Raw genomic sequence first — 9,611 nt, 5'->3', positions numbered from 1 at the left:
CTTGTGGTTGTGTGCCTTGAGCTGATTCCCTTATATGACAGAGTGGAATTTCCCCATGTGTTTCATCATCTTTGGCAGTCATCTTTGTGGGATCACCAAACCTCTTCTCCCAAGGAGTTCAAATCCCTGTCGTTTCAGCTGACAGTCAACTGCTTAATTATTGTTCCACCAGGGTTCCAAAGTGGACCCATAATTCTGCTAAAACCCCAGGATCCCAAGAAGCATTCAGGCTGGGATTCTTATCAGAGAACGTTCTGGCATTCCTTTGTTTTACTTAAAACATTGGCCCTGGTCCACAACTGTTTTCTCTCATCTGAGTTGTGCTGTCATTTGGGGAAAGTGGTAACGCCACATATATGGGTAACTTACCTGATTCTCCAGTCTCTTTCTTCTTTGACCTCTGTAGTGCCATTGACCCTCATCTCCGACCGTCCATTTCACATCATCCATGCTCCCATCTACATCCCTTAGATTGCTGGGCAGTGTCATTCCTGGGGCTAGTCTCTCTCCTTCCAACTTCCTCATTCAGCTATCTCCCATTCTGCTATTGCCTCAGTTTCTTCTGGACTTCCAGACCCCTCTTTCTTTCTCTCAAAATTAGTTCCTCTTGTCTTCACTTTCTTTAAAATAATAGTTGTTACAGTAGTTGTAATAACAATATTGACAACAATAAGTAAGATTTAGGAAACCCTTTATTTTTGCCAGACATTGTTAAGCACTTTCATGCTTTACGCCATTTAATCCTCAGGACTAATCTGTGATCTAGTTGTTGAGGAATTTAGCCCGTTCTGCCACGCTAAATCCTGTCATGAACTGATTATACAATGCTCATGATTACAGTGTCACTATACATGGGGCATGCCTGATCATCACTTGAAAATATTCAACAATGTCCTACCAGGGCCGTGGTAGCATAGTAAGGGATTGTACCAGGCCCCAATGTCATGGTGTTGCTTAGCACTCAGTTGCTAAGCACAAGGTTGACACATCGACCCCACTCAGTCAGTGGCTCCATGGGAGAAACCACCTAGTGGTCTGATCCCACGACCAAATCCCGATGAGACAGTCCTTCCTTATCAGATGGGTCAACATGAGTCACAAACAATTCAATGGCACCAAACAATGAGAATGGGATTTCGTGGCAGATTTTGCATCCATGTGAATGAAAATGTAGGAACTGGTGTGAAGTATTTGGCAATCTAAGGGATTCGGCATTACCTGCAACTCGGCAGAACCTCCTTCTGGACAGATGGCATCACCACCACAAGCTAGGCTGTCGTATGAGAGCTGGGAAACCCCGGGAAGCCGCACTCACCTCAAATCCCTTAGTGGTCTACTGGACACCTTTGCTAAGGACATCTTGCGTACTTTTAAAGTCTACACATTACGTGACCCAATTTTCAGAACTTCAAGTCTAGTTCTCTGAAAGATTAATATGATATATATAAAAAGAGAAATCACTGCCATTAAATTAATTCTGACTCATGGCTACCATGTAAGATGGAATAGAACTGCCCTTTGGGATTCCACGACTTTGAATCATTCATTACAGGAATAGAGAGCCTCATCATTCTCCCAAGGAGCCTGGATCGTAGAGTGTGGTGGATTCAAACCACAGCCCTGGCGGTTAGTCGCTCAATGCATAACCCATTACACCTCCAGAGCTACAGGACACATGTCATGTGTCCTTCTCAAGGCCATGCATTTATGTGTCAGAATTTGCCAAGCTGCTAGCCTGGTTCTTGGCGGGATTACTACAGGGAAATTATTATTGGCCCACTTAGAACCCCGATATGGGGTCACAGTGAGTTGCAAGCACCTTGGCAGCAGTGGGATCCCCATTTTACAATCTAGATTTCCTCACTTCAACTCCTTTCTCATCAATGATTTCAGCAGTTTCTCTGGACTGTTCCACAATAGCCATCTGTTCAAATCATGATCTGGTGAGGTTTTCTTCTGACTTGTAGCCAACTTCCTATTTGACATTTCCCCTTGGCTCAACACATCCCAAACTGAATTCCTCTCTTATCCAAAATGGATTATCTATAGGATTCCCCTCTTGGGGAAACCTGGACATTAACCTGTGCTCTGCTCCTGCATGACATCTCATGTTCAAAATAACATATGCTCATCTTATCTCTATTCTTTCTCAAAATTCACCTGTGCCTCTCCATTACTCAGTTCTGATCACCGATACCCCTAATCTGGAATAGTGATGTCTGACCGCTCTGCCATCAATCCTATCTCCTGCATTTTGTGTCCGTACTGCAAACAGTTTAGACATTTATAAAAGGAAGACTTAATTGCGGTCTTTCTATGTTTAAAACCCCAACTTTTCCCCATTGCTTTCAGGGAAAAAAAATCCAAATGAACTTTTACTGCCTTTAATTAACTGGTCCATATTTAATTTTCCATCTCCATTTTACCACTCGCCCTTCACATTCTAGTTATAGATCCACTGTACGATTTGGAGATCGATCAAGTGCCCTCTCACCCTCTGAACTTTGTGTATATATTCCTGCTCACAGGGCTCATCCCCACATAAATGTCTCCTCCTTGTTCCTCAGTCTGGATATTCCCCTGACCCACCCACCCCCCAAAAAAAGTTTGGATTAAGTGATGTTCATATGTGCTCCTGTAACACTCTGTTGTAGCACTCGACACCTCATAAGGTACTTACTTGATGGTTTCTCTTAGCCACCATAGAGTTCTTGCTGAGAAATACCATCTTATTCTTAGTGCCAAGCCCAGTTAGTCAATGGGTACCTGTTTGCTAAATAGACGGAATGCCCGCACATAATACCCACCCCCCTGAAAGTTGAAACAAAAAGAAGCTAGAATCTAGGGCTAGTATCTCTTTCTTTAGTAAACATTTTTATTTTTAACTTGTTGATAGATGCCAAGTCGCTCCGACTACTGCTAGGTCCTGTATCATCCTCACAAGTGTTCCTCTGCTGGTGCACATGGTTGCGGCCACGGTGTCCATCTGTTTCTTTAGGGACCTGCCTCTCTTTTGCCGCCCCTCTACTTTATCAAGCATGATATTATTCTCCAGGGACTGGTCTCTCCTGACAACACGTCCAATGTACTTGATACAAGTTTCACCATCCTTGCCTCTAAGGATCACTCTGGCCTTACGTCTTCCCAGACAGAATTGTTTGTCCTTCCGGCAGTCCATGGTACCTTCCATATTCTTCCCCCCAGCACACCCCAACTCAAAAGCATGCATTCTTCGTCCATCTGCTTTAGTCAATGACCAACTTTTTCTTATTGATCTTGAAGCCTTTCTCTCTTTTTTTGAGATCATTTTATTGGGGGCTCTGACAGCTCTTTTAACAATCCATACAGCAATTGTATCAAGCATATTTGTACATATGTTGCTATCATCATTTTTTTAAACATTTACTTTCTATTTGACAATGAACAATTTTCACATGCATTTGAAATGACTAAGAATATCATGGCTTGGATCAGGCTCATCTTGTCCTCAAAGTAGCATCCTTGCCTTTCAATACTCTAAATTCTAATATTCTAAATATTCTAAACTTCAATATTCAATGTTCATGTCTTATGCAGCATATTTACCCAATGCAATGTGTCTTTTGATCTCTTGACTGTTGTTTCCATGAACACTGATTGTGGATCCATATAAGGTGCAATCCTTGACAACTGCAATCTTTTTTCTTTTTACCATGATGTAACCTATTGGTCCAGGTGTGAGGATTTCGGTCTTCTCTACATTGAGTTGTGAACCATCCTGAGGGCTGCAGTCCTGGACCTTCAACAGACAGTTCTTCACGTCCTCCTCACTGTCAGCAAGCAAGTGGTGCCATCTGCATACCCAAGGTTGCCAATAGGCATTCTGCCAATCCTGATGCCACATTCTTCTTCATAAAATCCAACTTCTCTGATGATTTGCTCAGCGTACAGATTGCAAAATTATGGCAAGAGGACACAACTCTGATACTCACCATTCCTGACTTTAAACCATGCAGTACCCTTGTGTTCTATTCACCCAACTGTCTCTTGATTCATGTACAAGTTCTGCATGTGCACCAGGAAGTACTGTAGAATTCCCATTTTTCTCAACTCTATCCATGGTTTGCTATGATACATACAACCGAATGCCTTGAAATAGTCAATAAAATACAGGTTAACACCTTTCTGGTATTCTCTGCTTGTATCCAATATATATCTGGCATCAGCAATGAGATCCTTGGCCCCACATCCTCTTCAAAATCAGACCTGACCCTCTGGCAGCTCTCTGGCAGTATACTGCTGCTACCATTGGTGATGATCTTCAGCAAAATTTTTCTTCTTATTTTTCTAGATGAACAAATATAGTGTTTTATAAATACACACATATAAACAATAGCATCCCCTATTTGTTCATCTTAAAAACCACTTTGAGAGATGAGGCCTCACCTCTGAGGTCAGTTTCTTAAGATGGGGGAGGGGGGAGCATGAAGACCAATCAGTTCCTGCCATATAACATTATTCTACAGTCATTGAAAATCAATAGTTATTCCTGATTAGCAAACCTTACCGGAAATTCAAGTCAAGGGATGACTGGGGGGACATGTTTGTCTCAGAAAAGGCAATGGCACTTCTGCTGGTAGTTAAGTAGATAAGGAAGCCGGCCACAGGGAAAACTTAACATCACTTACATAAAATCCAAGGGCAGCACAGGCCCAGTGTTATGTTACTAACTGAACACCTTTGACCTTGCTTCTATCCAGCTTCTGGTGACCTAAGTCTACGTGCTTTAGACAACTGGGACCTCCATCCTTTTTAGGCACACAACATTCTTCATAGGCCACACCAAAAGGATCCTCTGCTAGGCAGGGTTGTCTAGTGAAACAAAGACAGTGATATCCATCTTTGTCCAAGAAATAACTTTATATGAAGAAGCAAATTTAAATCAAGAAGGTGCCCTAGCCCAGTCCCACTCAAGTACCCAAGTCTGATGCTAGCCAGAGCCTCCTTCAGACTCTCAAAGCTGCACAAAGGTGAAGTGGAATGCAGGGAGATCACAGGCTGGTGGGTACAGTCATGTGGATTAGAGTTTGGTGGAAGCATGGCAGGATGCCAACGGATCTCAAGATTCGACAGTCCAAAGATAGGCTGACCCAGAGTCTCAGCAAGCAGGAAGGTGGAGGGACCCAGAGAGAAGGTCCCAATTTCTCCCTACAAGGAAGCCATCATCGGACTGTGACATGGTTAACAATTTGGACACCACCCTGACACTTTCATATAGATTCAAGTTGACATAAAGTCTAACTGCCATAGGTCCAATTTGGAAATCCCATTACTCACTCTGGACTTCACCTTAAATTCACCTATAGTCGATTGGAGGAATTGAGATGCTCCCTTGGACTTAATGTGAAAGTGCCCTGGTGTGAGGAAAAGTAGATGGCCTCTATCCCAAACTTATAGAATTAGTTTTCATTGGGCTTTGGATTGGATATATTTTTTGAATGTGCTCAATGAATGGTGGTCCAGGACTACCATATATTTACTGTTTTAATACCCTCCTCGCCTTATTAGAAAATGTATGAATCTGATAGGCATGGTTCTGCCTTTGTGCATGAATATTGTTGAACGTTTTGCTCTACCACCAACCTCCATTGTTTGGATAAGCAGTGTGCAGTCACTTAAGCTTTTAATCTGCGCAAGTTAACAATTTATATAATGCAGTCTAAAAAACTGGCCTGTACACATATAATTTGCTTTCCTCAACAGTTTTTTTAATTCTATACCATTCGCTGAACTGATGCTATCAGTAGAATACCCAGGCCCCGGGGAATGCTTTCTATTGTGTCCACCACAAAATGATAGTAGTGTCTCTAAAATGAACCAGGGTGTGTTAGTCTGGGTGGACGAGAGAAACAAATCCGTGGACACACTCATCTCGTGTGTATAAGAAAGAGGCTTATATACAAGAGCAGTTGAATATGAGAAAACATCCCAGCCCAGTCCAGATCAAGTCCATAAGTCCGATATCTGCCCATATGTCTGATATCAATCTATAAAGTCCTCTTCAGACTCACAAAACACATGCAATGATGCTGACTGAAGGCCAGTGGGTAGAAAGTCTTTGATCTGATTGACAGACTAGACTCCACCCCTTCACTCTTAATTCTCTCAACTCCCAAATTCACACCGGATTATGTAACTACCACACAAGGATATATAAACCACAGATGTATGAATGAATTTGGGAGTCACATTTAATAGCAGCCCTAATCTAAAAACAGCTAGTTCTTATGCTATGGCTCTACTCCATACTTGCTCTCATGAAGAAATAACTAAATATATGTGTGCTATAGCAAAGTGTTTTTAAGAAAGCCAGTGGTGCCCAATCCTACATCTTTAACACAGCAATGGGCCCCTGTCAAGGAGTATGAGTGACCACTGGGAGCTGAGTGTGGCCACCACTAAGAGAATGGAGACGTCAGTCCAAGAACCACGAGAACTAGATTCTGCCAACAATCTAACTGATCCAGCTAAATGCTCAGGACTTTTGACTCACAGATCTGTGAGAGAGTACATTTGTGTTACTTGTGGTTATAAGTTTGAACAATGGGGTGGGGGTTAATAAGATGACAATTATAGCTCCTGTAGATCAAAAAAAGGAAGAAAGTGAGAGTAAAATGTAGCCTTTTGTCTAGAACAGTTTTGAAATGAACCCAGGAACACTCCACCCGGAGTTCCTCTCAGGCCCATGAACAATCTTGTTTCGTTTTCAGCAACGTCCTCTGGTTCTCGGTTCTCCCACTTGACTCATTTCTGCCCTCTAAGTCAAATACATACAGCCAGAACACTCTTCATAACAAGCATGGTGAGACTTTGTCCCACATACTTGGAACATGTTATCAAGTCCCTAGAAAAAGACATCATGCTTGGTAAAGTAGAAGGGCAGTTAAATTTTAAAAAAATAAATAAGGAAGATCCTCGATATGGTGGTTGACACTGTGGATGCAACAGTGAGCTTAAACATGACAATTGTGAGGGTGGCCCAGGACCAGCTGTGTTGCTATGACTGGGAACAAATTGATGGTACCTAAGAACAGCAGTCATTGTTGCTATCTTACATAAGGTAGAGCATACTTAAAGCTGAGTAATATCCCCAGTTTGTGTCTTAGCAATACATTTTGAAGGGGCATCCAGATCTACCCAATGTTAGAAAGAATTGTACTCTTTCATTCTCAGCTGGCATTGTTTCGACTGATAATGATTTTCTCAAAAAAAAAACCAAAAACACTGTGTGGTCCATGTATGAATGTCAGAGAGCGTAACTCGATCATGCAAAAGTCATTCACACATCGTTTCAAGATAATTCTTTGGCTTCTGCTGAGATAACAGGGGTAAAATCCTTAAGTTTCCAAGAAGAACTCTTGATTGATTTGAGAGGATTGGTAAGTAATATTCTTATCTCTTGGAAAATCCATCTGTGACTGAATACTCTTTTTTGGGGGGTTGAAAGTATACACAACCGAGGATACACAATTTCAACCATTTCAGTCATATTGTTTACATTCTCCAATATGTACATGCATTCTCAGTATCCTTTTCCAATTTATTTCACTACTATTATCTTAACCTCATTGTCCCCTAAGCTTCCCATCCAACTTTTCAAGGTGACATTGCCATTTTGATCTCAGGTAGACAGTTCTTGGAAAGAACACGTTGCTCAAAGGAGACACACTTTACTAACGAAGGTAAACTCTATTTTGGTTCACAGATTCCAGGAGATAGTTGTGGTATAAGGTCTATAGTGACATTTTGGTCTTTTGAGATTTCAACAGAGCCATTGACAGTCACACTGTGGGTCTTTTCTCGATGACACACTTTCTTTTACTTTAGTTCTACTTTCAAGTTTTATTCAATTGCTAGGCATTACAGAAATTGGTGTAAGAACTGAATATGAATTCCTTCTGCAAGTTTTAAAGGTGTGAGCCTATTATGATTTTATTATAAAATCAAACAGCATCATTTAGGATATCCACTTTTTACTACCTAAAAAATACTATGTTCAAATATGGTGTTTCCATTCAGGTAGAGAAGGATGACAATTGCTAGTGACTAAAGGGTTCCCTTTTAGCAGACTACCAAAGCAGTACCTTAAAATGGTTTCTTGACTAGAAAAATATCTATGAAGATTTGTTTGCATCAAATAAAACAATTCCCCAATACCTAAATAATCCGTTATTTTTTCCCTCCCTTTTCTGTTTTTAATAAATCATTTTATTGGGGCTCATACAACTCTTATCACAATCCATATATATATCAATTGAGTAAAGTACCCTTATACATTCGTTGCCCTCATCATTCTCAAAATTCGCCTTCCACTTGGGTTCCTGGAATCAGCTCATTTTCCTTTTTTCCCTCCTCCTCCCTCCCCGCTCCCCCCTCCCTCACGAACCCTTAATAACTTATAAATTATTACTCTCTCCTATCTTACACTGCCCGGGGTCTCCCCTCACCCACTTTCCTCTTGCCAATAATCTGTTCTTATACTCTGCTTTACCTTTTGGCACTGCAATCCTAAGACCTGGTCACATAGCAGACGGAGAGACTTTATACTAACTTAACATGATTCATCTGTGAAGCAGTATTCTAGAAATTCTGCTTTGTCGGTTCACTATTGTTTCAGCAATGTGGTGTTAAGTGTGACTCAGTCTTTCATGAGGACAGCTAGCGACAAATGTCATCCTTATGTTTGCCTATTTACTATCAAGATTTTGTGGCACAAGACAGTAATTTGCTTTTTAAATTCAGTTCTAAAAAGTGGGAAAATCTTGGTTCTATAGTATTGCTTACCTAAAGTTTTCTTCTCTCACCTTCTAAATCTTTTTTTTAATTAATCAATTTACTTTTTAATCATTTTGTTGGGAGCTCTTACAGATATCATAAACATTGCATAGTTCAATCACATCAAGCAGTATTGTACAAATGCTACCACAGTCAGTATCAAAGCATTTTCTTTCTTCTTGAACTCCTTGATATCAACTCCCCTGATCCCCTCCAGCCCCACCCTATTCCCCAAGAACTCCATCCAATATATCCATTCACATCCAAGTCTGTTATTCATTCCCCTCAAGTGGGGTTATACAATCATCAATTCTATGAGCTTCCCCTTCCTTCCTCTCCCCCATCCCTTTCCTGTGCCCTCTGGGAACCATTCCTCTTGTGACTACTTCTTAGGGGTTATCAATCTTAATTTTCATGTATCAAATGATCTTAATTATACAAATGAACATATGCAACGCTGACATGATTAATGAGGTAAAACAAATAAAAACTATAATAGGAAGGGGAGGAAAGATTAAAGAACTAGAGGATAGTTATGTGGTTCATCAGTGCTTATACCACACCCTGAATTTACCATCCCTTCCCTGTGGCCCTTCTGAGAGGGAGTGTCCAATTATCTTACAGGTGGGCTCGGGGTCTCCACTACATCCACACCCCTTCACACCAATTTGATTGCTTGTTGTTTAACTTCTGATATCTTTTCTTGTTGGTACCCCATGATCACAAAGGCTGGTAAGCTTCTTCCATGCGGGCTTTGTTGCTTCACCTTCTAAATCTTAACACATTCACCTCACCCA

The sequence above is a fragment of the Tenrec ecaudatus genome, chromosome 1, assembly GCF_050624435.1.
Source record: "Tenrec ecaudatus isolate mTenEca1 chromosome 1, mTenEca1.hap1, whole genome shotgun sequence".
Classification (NCBI taxonomy): Eukaryota; Metazoa; Chordata; class Mammalia; order Afrosoricida; family Tenrecidae; genus Tenrec; species Tenrec ecaudatus.
The sequence above is the reverse complement of the archived record's forward strand: the minus strand, read 5'-3'. Positions refer to the sequence as shown.